The sequence below is a fragment of the Arachis stenosperma genome, chromosome 3, assembly GCF_014773155.1.
Source record: "Arachis stenosperma cultivar V10309 chromosome 3, arast.V10309.gnm1.PFL2, whole genome shotgun sequence".
Lineage (NCBI taxonomy): Eukaryota > Viridiplantae > Streptophyta > Magnoliopsida > Fabales > Fabaceae > Arachis > Arachis stenosperma.
Window position 1 is genome coordinate 11,141,841 of NC_080379.1, and position 13,553 is coordinate 11,155,393.

A 13,553-nucleotide genomic window follows, 5' to 3' on the forward strand; every position below is an offset into this window, starting at 1 on the left:
CAATTGGCGCGCTCTCAACGGCGTTGGAAAGTAGACATCCTGGGCTTTCCAGCAATATATGATAGTCCATACTTTGCCCAAGATTTGATGGCCCAAACCGGCGTTCAAAGTCACCTCAAGAAATTCCAGCGTTAAACGCCGGAACTGGCACCCAAATGGGAGTTAAACGCCCAAACTGGCATAAAAGCTGGCGTTTAACTCCAAGAAGAGTCTCTACACGAAAATGCTTCATTGCTCAGCCCAAGCACACACCAAGTGGGCCCAGAAGTGGATTTTTATGTCATTTACTCATCTCTGTACACCCTAGGCTACTAGTTTTCTATAAGTAGGACCTTTTACTATTGTATTGAGATATCTGGGTAGCTACCTTCGTGTTTTATGCTATCTTAGATCATTGGGAGGCTGGCCATTCGGCCATGCATAGACCTTGTTCTTATGTATTTTCAACGGTGGAGTTTCTACACACCATAGATTAAGGTGTGGAGCTCTGCTGTACCTCGAGTATTAATGCAATTACTATTGTTCTTCTATTCAATTCCGCTTGTTCTTTGTCCAAGATATCACTTGTTCTTCAACTTGATAAATGTGATGATCAGTGACACTCATCACCATTCTCACCTATGAACAAGGTGACTGACAACCATTCTTGTTCTACAAGCATCCGAGGCTTAGTGAATATCTCTTGGATTCCTGATAACACGATGCATGGTTGATCGCCTGACAACCGAGTGCTCGCCTGACAAACGAGCCAGCCATTCCATGAGATCAGAGTCTTCGTGGTATAGGCAAGAACTGATGGCGGCATTCAAGAGAATCCGGAAGGTCTAATCTTGTCTGTGGTATTCTGAGTAGGATTCAATGATTGAATGACTGTGACGTGCTTCAAACTCCTAGCAGGCGGGGCGTTAGTGACAGACGCAAAAGTATCGATGGATATTATTCCGGCCTGACCGAGAACCGACAGCTGAATTCCGCTATGCTGTGACAGAGCATATGCAATCGCTTTCACTGAGAGGATGGGAGGTAGCCATTGACAACGGTGAAACCCTACACGAGCTTGCCATGGAAAGGAGTAAGAAGGATTGGATGAAGACAGTAGGAAAGCAGAGAGACGGAAGGGAAGGCATCTTCATGCGCTTATCTGAAGTTCCTACCAATGGATTACATAAGTATCTCTATCTTTATCTTATATGTTATTTTCGTTCATCACCATTATACATTTGAGTCTGCCTGACTAAGATTTGCAAGATGACCATAGCTTGCTTCAATACTAACAATCTCCGTGGGATCGACCCTTACTCGCGTAAGGTTTATTACTTGGACGACCCAGTGCACTTGCTGGTTAGTTGTGCGAAGTTGTGTAATGCCATGGAATTGAGCTACCAAGTTTTTGGAGTTCATGACCGGGGATTATGAGAGTTGTGAAAAAGTATTGTTCACAATTTCGCGCACCATCCACCTTGTGTGTTGGTCTTCTTTCTTTGTCCCGATGTTATCTTTAGCAATCCATTTCGGTTGGACTTTTTGTGAGGTCTCTATTAGGATTTGCTTTTTAAGGTTTTCAGGTGGCCATTTTTATCATGTCGAGCTCTTACGAGTTATTTCTATAATTCTCTTTCTTGGACCTTGTTCAAGTCTCTTTCAGGGATTACTTTATAACTCTTTGTTGTTTGTGCTGACTTCGTCATGTTGGGCTCTTCTGGGTTATTTCTGTAGCTTTATCCTTCCGGGCCGACTTTGTCATGTCGGACCCTGTCGAGTTACTTGATAATCCTCTTTTTTGGACCTTGTTTTAGGTCTTTTTCAGGGATTACCTTTTTGTATAGCTTTTTCTTTCCGGGCCGACTTTGTCACGTCGGGCCCTGTCGAGTTACTTGATAATCCTTTTTTTTGGACCTTGTTTTAGGTCTCTTTCAGAGATTATCTTTTGTAACTTTTTGTTTCTGGGCCGACTTTGTCACGTCGGGCCCTGTCGAGTTATTTGATAATCCTCTTTTTTGGACCTTGTTTTAGGTCTCTTTCAGGGATTATCTTTTGTAACTTTTTGTTTCTGCACGTCGGGCCCTGTCGAGTTACTTGATAATCCTTTTTCTTGGACCTTGTTTTAGGTCTCTTTCAGGGATTATCTTTTGTAACTTTTAGTAGGAGTCCGACTTCGTCATGTCGGGCTCTTCGAAGTTATAGTAATCCTCTTTTATAGGGTTGGCCATACCTCTTTCCAGGGCTTTACTTATAACTTGGGTTGTTATGACTGGTCTGACTTTTTGTGCCGGCCAGTCTTTAAGTTATTTTATAGCAATCCATTTCATTAGGACCTCGTCAGGTCCTTTCTATGGATCACTTTCTATAACTTCTTGCATTATTCTGTTTTCATCTTTGCCGATTTTGTAGAATTTGGGTTTTTAGCCCTCGTTTTTATCGTGATCGCGCAGTGAATTTGGTTTTCACTTTCTGTCGATCTGTAGCTTTACAATCGGGCGATGAATGTTTTCAGAATAATATGACTTGAGCATTTGTAGAGAATCTGAATAAATTTTATTAAAAGAGAATGCAAATATACATGAGGAGTTAATTTCCTAGGTCAGGTGATTTGTAGGTCTTGGCGGGGCGCCTCATTAAAAAACCTATTTCAGGAAAAAGAGTGTGCCTTGTCCAAGATCTTTTATCATCCCTAGCTATAGTACCTTCTTAGGTTGCAGGCGTGCCATGATCTAGCAAGCTCTCACCCGTCGAGTTCGGAAAGCTTGTAGTAGCCCTTTCCTAATACTTCTATGACTCGGAAGGGTCCTTTCCAGTTTGCTGCCAGCTTTCCTTCTCCAGGTCGAGTTGTTCCTATGTCATTTCGGATTAGGATGAGGTTGTTTTCAGCAAAGGCCCGCTGTATTACTTTTCGGTTGTATCTGGAGGCCATTCATCTTTTCAGCGCCTCTTCCCTTATCCGAGCTTTCTCTCAGATTTCTAGAAGTAAGTCGAGCTCTTCCCTTTGAAGTTGGGAATTAGGCTTTTCGCTAAAATGGATTACTTTGTGTGATCCTTCTTCGACCTCCACTGGGATCATTGCCTCCATTCCGTAGGCTAATCGGAAAGGTGACGCCTTTGTCGTGGAATGTGGAGTCGTTCGATATGCCCATAGGACTTGCGGGAGCTCTTCAGCCCAGGCTCCCTTTGCATCCTGTAATCTCCGTTTTAACCCTACTAGTATAACTTTATTAGTAGCTTCGGCTTGCCCATTGGCTTGGGGGTGCTCGACAGAGGTGAATTGTTGTTTTATATTCAGGTCGGCCGCTAGTTTTCTGAAGCCTACGTATGTGAACTGGGTACCATTGTCTGTAGTGATGGAGTATGGAACTCCGAACCTTGTGACGATGTTTCTGTATAGAAACTTTCGACTTCTTTAAGCTGTGGGGTTGGCTAGGGGTTTTGCCTCAATCCATTTTGTGAAGTAGTCTATTCCTACTATGAGGAATTTGACTTGTCCCGATCCTTGAGGAAAAGGTCCGAGGAGATCGAGTCCCCATTTTGCGAATGGCCAAGGTGAGGTTATACTGATGAGTTCTTCTGGCGGAGCGGTGTGGAAGTTGGCATGTTTTTGACACGGCGAACATGTCCTTACAAATTCTGTGGCTTCTTTTTGTAGAGTTGGCCAATAGAATTCTGCCCGAAGTACTTGTTTGGCGAGTGCTTACGCTCCGAGGTGATTGCCACAAGTGCCACTGTGTACTTCTTCTAGGATATCCTTAGTGATGGAAGTCGGCACGCATTTTAGCAATGGTGTTAAAATCTCTCTTTTGTATAAAGTATTATTTATGAAGGTGTAGTATTGTGCTTCCTGTTTTAACCTCTTTGCCTCTTTCTCATCTGTAGGGAGGGCTTTTGTTGTGAGGTAATTAATTATGGGGGTCATCCATCCCTGATCGCGACCTGTTATGGCTAGGACCTTTTCTTCTTTTGAGATTGATGGCTTCTATAGAATTTCTTGGATAAGGCTTCTATTGTTGCCTCCTAGTTTGGTGCTGGCTAATTTTGAGAGTGCATCGGCCCGGGCATTCTGTTCTCGGGGTATGTGTCGAATCTCATGCTCTCCAAGTTGTCCGAGTTGTTCCCTAGTTTTGTCCAAGTATTTTTTCATAGTGGGATCTTTGGCTTGGTAGCTTCCTATTATTTGTGAAATGACTACTTGTGAGTCGCTGAAGATGATAAGTTTTTGAGCTCCAACCTTCTTAGCCAGCTTCAAACCAGCTAGTAGTGCCTCATATTCCGCTTGATTGTTTGAGGCAGGGAACCCGAATTTGAGGGAGAGTTTGATTTGGGTCCCCTGGTCGCTTTCAATTATTACGCCTGTGCCACTTTCCATTTTATTTGAGGAGCCATCCACATATAGATTCCATTCTGCGGGGATTTCCGGTGTGTCCGTAAATTCCGCAATGAAGTCGGCCAGATATTGAGATTTGATGGCCGTCCGAGCTTCGTATTGAAGGTCGAATTCGGACAACTCGACTGCCCATTACAAGATTCTGCCTGCCAAGTCTGTTTTCTGTAGGATTCCTTTTATGGGCTGGTTGGTCCGAACTTTAATGGTATGAGACTAGAAATACGGGTGAAATCGTCGAGATGTTACTATGAGAGCGTAAGCAAAATTTTCTATTTTCTGGTAGTTTTGCTCGGACCCTTGTAACGCTTTGCTGATAAAGTATACGGGTTGTTGCCCACTGTTGTCTTCTCGGACCAGTGCTGAGGCTATTGCCCGATTTCCCACTGCGAGGTACAAGATGAGTGGTTTTCCTTCCCGTGGCCGACTTAATATAGGTGGCCATCCCAGAAATTTTTTGAAGTCTTGGAAGGCTTGCTCGCATTCAGCTGTCCATTCAAACTCCTTTCCCTTCCTTATAGTGGCGTAGAAGGGGAGAGATATTATTGCTGATCCAGCCAGGAATCTGGACAAGGCTGCCAACCGCCCGTTGAGTTTTTGTACCTCTTTGATACAAGGCGGACTTTTCATGTCGAGTACGGCCCTGCACTTGTCCGGGTTTGCCTCGATTCCTCTCTGTATGATCATAAAACCCAAGAATTTACCAGCTTCTACTGCAAAGGTACATTTCATGGGATTGAGTCGCATGCCGTGTCGTCTTATGGTGTTGAATACTTGTGTCAGGTCGGATAATAACATCTCTTTGTTTTACGTCTTCACTAGCATGTCGTCTACTGGTGCGCGAAATTGTGAACAATACTTTTCACAACTCTCATAATCCCCGGTAATGGCTCCAGAAACTGGGTGGCTCAATACCATGGCATTACACAACTTCGCACAACTAACCAGCAAGTGCACTGGGTCGTCCAAGTAATACCTTACGTGAGTAAGGGTCGATCCCACGGAGATTGTTAGCATTGAAGCAAGCTATGGTCATCTTGTAAATCTTAGTCAGGCAAACTCAAATGTATATGATGATGAACAAAAATAATATAGAAGATAAAGATAGTGATACTTATGTATATCATTGGTGTAAGAGCTTCAGACAAGTGTATGAAGATGCCTTCCCTTCCGTCTCTCTGCTTTCCTACTGCCTTCATCCAATCCTTCTTACTCCTTTCCATGGCAAGCTTGTGTAGGGTTTCACTGTTGTCAGCAGCTACCTCCCATCCTCTCAGTGAAAGCGATTGCATATGTCCTGTCACGGCATAGCGGAATTCAGCTGTCGGTTCTCGGTCAGGCCGAAATAATATCCATTGATACTTTTGCGTCTGTGACTAACGCCCTAGCCTGCTAGGAGTTTGAAGCACGTCACAGTCATTCAGTCATTGAATCCTACTCAGAATACCACAGACAAGGTTAGACCTTCCGGATTCTCTTGAATGCTGCCATCAGTTCTTGCCTATACCACGAAGACTCTGATCTCACGGAATGGTTGGCTCGTTTGTCAGGCGAGCACTCGGTTGTCAGGCGATCAACCATGCATCGTGCAATCAGGAATCCAAGAGATATTCACTAAGCCTCAGATGCTTGTAGAACAAGAATGGTTGTCAGTCACCTTGTTCATGGGTGAGAATAGTGATGGGCGTCAATCATCACCTTCATCATGTTGAAGAACAAGTGATATCTTGGTAAAAGAACAAGCGGAATTGAATGGAAGAACAATAGTAATTGCATTAATACTCGAGGTACAGCAGAGCTCCACACCTTAATCTATGGTGTGTAGAAACTCCACCGTTGAAAATACATAAGAACAAGGTCTAGGCATGGCCGAATGGCCAGCCTCCCAAAGAGGGTTCAATCATAAAAACATGATCAAAAGCTCTCCCTCTATATTTCTATACAATAGTAAAAGGTCCTACTTATAGAAAACTAGTACATAGATGAGTAAATGACATAAAAATCCACTTCCGGGCCCACTTGGTGTGTGCTTGGGCTGAGCAATGAAGAAATTTCGTGTAGAGACTCTCCTTGGAGTTAAACGCCAGCTTTAGTGCCAGTTTGGGCGTTTAACTCCCAATTAGGTGCCAGTTCCGGCGTTTAACGCTGGAATTTCTTGAGGTGACTTTGAACGCCGGTTTAGGCCATCCAATCTTGGGCAAAGTATGGACTATTATATATTGCTGGAAAGCCCAGGATGTCTACTTTCCAACGCCGGTGAGAGCGCGCCAATTGGGCTTCTGTAGCTCCAGAAAATCCACTTCGAGTGCAGGGAGGTCAGAATCCAACAGCATCTGCAGTCCTTTTCAGTCTCTGGATCAGATTTTTGCTCAGGTCCCTCAATTTCAGCCAGAAAATACCTGAAATCACAGAAAAACACACAAACTCATAGTAAAGTCCAGAAAAGTGAATTTTAATTAAAAACTAATAAAAATATAATAAAAACTAACTAAATCATAACAAAAACATACTAAAAACAATGCCAAAAAGTATACAAATTATCCGCTCATCACAACACCAAACTTAAATTGTTGCTTGTCCCCAAGCAACTGAAAATCAAATAAGATAAAAAGAAGAGAATATGCAATGAACTCCAAAAACATCTATGAAGATCAGTATTAATTAGATGAGCGGGGCTTTTATCTTTTTGCCTCTGAATAGTTTTGGCATCTCACTCTATCCCTTGTAATTCAGAATGATTGGCTTCTTTAGGAACTTAGAATCCAGATGGTGTTATTGATTCTCCTAGTTAAGTATGATGATTCTTGAACACAGCTACTTATTGAGTCTTGGCTGTGGCCCAAAGCACTCTGTCTTCCAGTATTACCACCGAATACATACATGCCACAGACACATAATTGGGTGAACCTTTTCAGATTATGACTCAGCTTTGCTAAAGTCCCCAATTAGAGGTGTCCAGGGTTCTTAAGCACACTCTTATTTGCCTTGGATCACAACTCTTATTCTTTCTCTTTTTTTTTCGGTTTTTTTTTTTTTTTCGTTTGCTTTCTTTCTCTTTTTTTGTATTCACTGCTTTTTCTTGCTTCAAGAATCATTTTTATGATTTTTCAGATCCTCAGTAACATGTCTCCTTTTTCATCATTCTTTCAAGAGCCAACATTCATGAACCACAAATTCAAAAGACATATGCACTGTTCAAGCATACATTCAAAGAACAAAAGTGTTGCCACCACATCAAAATAATTAAACTATTATAAAATTTAGAATTCATGCAATTCTTTCCTTTTCAATTAAGCACATTTTTATTCAAGAAAGGTGATGGATTCATAGGACATTCATAACTTTAAGGCATAGACACTAAGACACTAATGATCACAAGACACAAACATGGACAAACATAAAGCATAAAAATCGAAAAACAGAAGAATAAAGAACAAGGAAATCAAGGAACGGGTCCACCTTAGTGATGGCGGCTTTTTCTTGCTCTTGAAGATCCTATGGAGTGCTTGAGCTCCTCAATGTCTCTTCCTTGTCTTTGTTGCTCCTCCCTCATGATTCTTTGGTCCTCTCTAATTTCATGGAGGAGAATGGAGTGTTCTTGATGCTCCACCCTTAGTTGTCCCATGTTGGAACTCAATTCTCCTAGGGAGGTGTTTAATTGCTCCCAATAATTTTGTGGAGGAAAGTGCATCCCTTGAGGCATCTCAGGGATCTCATGGTGAGAGGGGTCTCTTGTGTACTCCATCCTTTTCTTGGTGATGGGCTTGTCCTCATCAATGGGGGTATCTCCTTCTATGTCAACTCCAACTGAATAACAGAGGTGACAAATGAGATGAGGAAAGGCTAATCTTGCTAAGGTGGAGGTCTTGTCCGCCACCTTGTAGAGTTCTTGAGCTATAACCTCATGAACTTCTACTTCTTCTCCAATCATGATGCTATGAATCATGATGGCCCGGTCTATGGTAACTTCGGACCGGTTGCTAGTGGGAATGATTGAGCGTTGTATGAACTCTAACCATCCTCTAGCCACGGGCTTGAGGTCATGCCTTCTCAATTGAACCGGCTTTCCTCTTGAATCTAGCCTCCATTGTGCGCCCTCTTCACATATAGTTGTGAGGACTTGGTCCAACCTTTGATCAAAGTTGACCCTTCTAGTGTAAGGATGCTCATCTCCTTGCATCATAGGCAAGTTGAACGCCACCCTCACACTCTCCGGACTAAAATCCAAGTATTTCCCCCGAACCATAGTGAGATAATTCTTTGGATTCGGGTTCACACTTTGGTCATGGTTCTTTGTGATCCATGCATTGGCATAGAACTCTTGAACCATCAAGATTCCGACTTGTTGAATGGGGTTGGTGAGTACTTCCCAACCTCTTCTTCGGATCTCATGGCGGATCTCCGGATATTCACCCTTTTTGAGTGAAAAGGGGACCTCGGGGATCACCTTCTTCAAGGCCACAACTTCATAGAAGTGGACTTGATGCACCCTTGAGAGGAATCTATCCATCTCCCATGACTCGGAGGTGGAAGCTTTTGCCTTCCCTTTCCTCTTTTTAGAGGTTTCTCCGGCCTTGGATGCCATAATGGTTATGAAAAAGCAACGCTTTTACCACACCAAACTTAAAATGTTTGCTCGTCCTCGAGCAAAAGAAGAAAGAAGAGAGTAGAAGAAGAAGAAATGAGGAAGAGGGGGAAGGTGATGTGTTTGGCCAAGAAGGGTAAGAAAGGGTGTTTAGGTTGTGTGAAAATGAAGGGTTGAAGAAGGGTATATATAGGAGAGAGGGATAGGGTAGTTCGGCCATTTGAGGGTGGGTTTGGGAGGGAAAGAGGTTTGAATTTGAAGGGTGAGGTTGGTGGGGATTTATGAAGGGTGGATGTGAGTGGTGAAGAGAAAGATGGGATTTGATAGGTGAAGGGTTTTTTGGGGAAGAGGTATTGAGGTGATTGGTGAGTGGGGGAAGAAGGGAGAGAGTGATGGTGGGGTCCTGTGGGGTCCACAGATCCTGTGGTGTCAAGGAAAAGTCATCCCTGCACCAAGTGGCATCAAAATCCACGTTTTGAGCCATTTCTGGCGTTAAACGCCGGGCTGGTGCCCATTCCTGGCGTTTAACGCCAGGTTGTTGCCCTTTACTGGCGTTTAACGCCAGTCTGGTGCCCCTTTCTGGCGTTAAACGCCCAGAATGGTGCCAGACTGGGCGTTAAACGCCCAACTGCTAGGCTTACTGGCGTTTAAACGCCAGCAGCTTCTTCCTCCAGGGTGTGCTGTTTTTCTTCCTGTTTTTCATTCTGTTTTTGCTTTTTTCATTGTTTTTGTGACTTCTTATGATCATCAACCAACAAAAAAGATAAAATGACAAAAGAAAATAGTTAACCATAAAACATTGGGTTGCCTCCCAACAAGCGCTTCTTTAATGTCATTAGCTTGACAGAGGACTCTCATGGAGCCTCAGAAATGCTCAGAACCGTGTTGGAACCTCCCAACACCAAACTTAGAGTTTGAATGTGGGGGTTCAACACCAAACTTAGAGTTTGGTTGTGGCCTCCCAACACCAAACTTAGAGTTTGACTGTGGGGGCTCTGCTTGGCTCTGATTTGAGAGAAGCTCTTCATGCTTCCTCTCCATGATGATAGAGGGATGTCCTTGGGCCTTAAACACCAAGGATTCTTCATTCACTTGAATGATCATTTCACCTCTATCAACATCAATCACAGCCCTTGCTGTGGCTAGGAAGGGTCTGCCAAGGATGATGGATTCATCCATGCACTTCCCAGTCTCTAGGACTATGAAGTCAGTAGGGATGTAATAGTCTTCAATCTTCACCAAAACATTCTCTACAAGTCCATGAGCTTGTTTTCTTGAATTGTCTGCCATCTCTAATGAGATTCTTGCAGCTTGCACCTCATAGATCCCTAATTTTTCCATTACAGAGAGGGGCATGAGGTTTACACTTGACCCTAAGTCACACAAGGCCTTCTTGAAGGTCATGGTGCCTATGGTACAAGGTATAGAAAACTTCCCAGGATCCTGCCTCTTTTGAGGCAGTTTCTGCCTAGACAAGTCATCCAGTTCTTTGGTGAGCAAGGGAGGTTCATCCTCCCAAGTCTCATTTCCAAATAACTTGTCATTCAGTTTCATGATTGCTCCAAGGTATTTAGCAACTTGCTCTTCAGTGACATACTCATCCTCTTCAGAGGAAGAATACTCATCAGAGCTCATGAATGGCAGAAGTAAGTCCAATGGAATCTCTATGGTCTCATTTTGAGCCTCAGATTCCCATTGGAACTCAGAGGAGAGTGGTACACGCCCACTGAGGTCTTCCTCAGTGGCGTCCTCCTCCTCTCTTTCCTCTCCATATTCGGCCATGTCTATGACTTTGCACTCTCCTTTTGGATTTTCTTCTGTATTACTTGGGAGAGTACTAGGAGGGAGTTCAGTAACTTTCTTGCTCAGCTGTCCCACTTGTCCTTCCAAATTTCTGATGGAGGACCTTGTTTCATTCATGAAACTTTGAGTGGTCTTTATTAGATCAGAGACCATTGTTGCTAAGTCAGAAGTATTCTGCTTAGAACTCTCTGTCTGTTGCTGAGAAGATGATGGAAAAGGCTTGCCATTGCTAAGCCGGTTTCTTCCACCATTATTATTGAAACCTTGTTGAGGTCTCTCTTGATTCTTCCATGAGAAATTGGGGTGATTTCTCCATGAAGAATTGTAGGTGTTTCCATAGGGTTCTCCTAGGTAATTCACCTCTTCCATTGAAGGGTTCTCAGGATCATAAGCTTCTTCCTTAGATGAAGCCTCCTTAGTACTGCTTGGTGCATTATGCATTCCAGACAGACTTTGAGAAATTAAATTGACTTGTTGAGTCAATATCTTGTTCTGAGCCAATATGGCATTCAGAGTGTCAATCTCAAGAACTTCTTTCTTCTGACTAGTCCCATTGTTCACAGGATTTCTTTCAGAAGTATACATGAATTGGTTATTTGCAACCATTTCAATTAATTCTTGAGCTTCTGCAGGCGTCTTCTTCAGATGAAGAGATCCTCCAGCAGAGCTATCCAGAGACATCTTGGATAGTTCAGAGAGACCATCATAGAAAATACCTATGATGCTCCATTCAGAAAGCATGTCTGAGGGACATCTTCTGATTAATTGTTTGTATCTTTCCCAAGCTTCATAGAGGGATTCTCCATCCTTCTGTCTGAAGGTTTGGACTTCCACTCTAAGCTTACTCCATCTTTGAGGTGGAAAGAACTTTGCCAAGAAGGCATTGACTAGCTTTTCCCAAGAGTCCAGGCTTTCTTTAGGTTGAGAGTCCAACCATATTCTAGCTCTGTCTCTTACAGCAAAAGGGAATAGCATCAGTCTGTAGACCTCAGGGTTAACCCCATTAGTCTTGACTGTGTCACAGATTTGCAAGAATTCAGCTAAGAACTGATGAGGATCTTCCATTGGAAGTCCATGGAACTTGCAATTCTGTTGCATTAGAGAAACTAATTGAGGCTTAGGCTCAAAGTTGTTTACTCCAATGGCAGGGATAGAGATGCTTCTCCCATAAAAATCAGGAGTAGGTGCAGTGAAGTCACCCAGCACCTTCCTTGCATTGTTGGCATTGTTGTTGTTTTCGGCTGCCATGTGTTCTTCTTCCTTGAAGAATTCGGTCGGGTCCTCTAAAGAGAGTTGTGCTTTGGCTTCTCTTAGCTTTCTCTTCAGGGTCCTCTCAGGTTCAGGGTCAGCTTCAACAAGAATGCCTTTGTCTCTGCTCCTGCTCATATGAAAGAGAAGAGAAAAAGAAAATGTGGAATCCTCTATGTCACAGTACAGAGATTCCTTGAAGTGTCAGAGGAAAAGAGAAATAGTAAGAAGAAGGAGAAGAAGAATTCAAACTTTATTAGTTAGAGTTCGAATTGTGCATTTAGAAGGAGTGGTACTCCATAAATAGAAGGATGTGGGAAGGAGGGAAGAGAATTTTCGAAAATTCAATCAAAAAGATGTTGATAATTTTCGAAAATTGAAGTTGGAAAAGGAATCCAGTGATTTTTTGAAAAAGATTTTTAAAATTAGAAGTCAAAAAGAATTGATTGAAACTAATTTGAAAAAGATGTGGTTAAAAAGATTTGATTGAAAAGTTATGGTTTTAAAAAGATGTGATTGAGAAGATATGATTTGAAAACAATTTTAAAAGATATGATTTGAAAACAATTTGAAAAGATATGATTTTAAAAATTAATGACTTGCCTAACAAGAAAAGATATGATTCAAACATAAAACCTTTCTTAATAGAAAAGGCAAAAAATGTTCAATCAAATCATTAATTGTTAGTAAGTATCTTTTAAAAAGGAAAGAAATTGATTTTGAAAACATTTGATTGAAAAGATATGATTTGAAAAAGATTTGGTTTTGAAAAACTTTGAAAACTTGAAAAAAAATTGATTTTGAAAACAAAATCTTCCCCCTAGCACCATCCTGGCGTTAAACGCCCAGAATGGTATACATTCTGGCGTTTAACGCCCAAAATGCTACCTTTTTGGGCGTTAAACGCCCAACCAGGTACCCTGGCTGGCGTTTAAACGCCAGTCTGCCTTCTTCACTGGGCATTTTTGAATGCTCAGCTTTTTCTGTATAATTCCTCTGCAGTATGTTCTGAATCTTCAATTCTTTGTATCATTGACTTGAAAAGACACAAATTAAGAATATTTTTGGATTTTTAATAATCAAAATGCAACAAGAATCAAATAACAATGCATGCAAGACACCAAACTTAGCAGTTTGTGTACTACTGACACTATATGAGACACATGAACACTCAAGTCAATAGAATTTAAAGATCAAAACAAGAAATATATGCATGGATTCGAAAAATATAACAAAAACATGCATTTGACACCAAACTTAAGATGAGACTCTAGACTTAAGCAAGAAACAGCAAATATTTTTTTGGTTTTTATGATTTTGTAATTTTTTTGTGTTTTTTCGAAAATTAAGTGGAAAAAGATATCAAAATTCTTAATGAGAATTCCAGGAATCAGTGCAATGCTAGTCTAAGACTCCGGTCCAGGAATTAGACATGGCTTCACAGCCAGCCAAGCTTTCAAAGAAAGCTTCGGTCCAAAACACTAGACATGACCAAAGGTCAGCCAAGCCTTAGCAGATCACTGCTCCAAGAGCAAAATTGATGAGAAT

At 42.0% G+C, this 13,553-nt stretch overlaps 1 non-coding gene across 1 annotated transcript; it reads left to right on the forward strand.

Annotated features, from left to right (window-relative positions):
• The first annotated feature begins 11,492 nt into the window (after positions 1–11,492).
• On the forward strand, positions 11,493–11,600 carry LOC130971962 (small nucleolar RNA R71). Its single transcript, XR_009083169.1, has one exon. It is a non-coding gene; the product is annotated as a small nucleolar RNA R71 (small nucleolar RNA).
• The last annotated feature ends 1,953 nt before the right edge of the window (positions 11,601–13,553 follow it).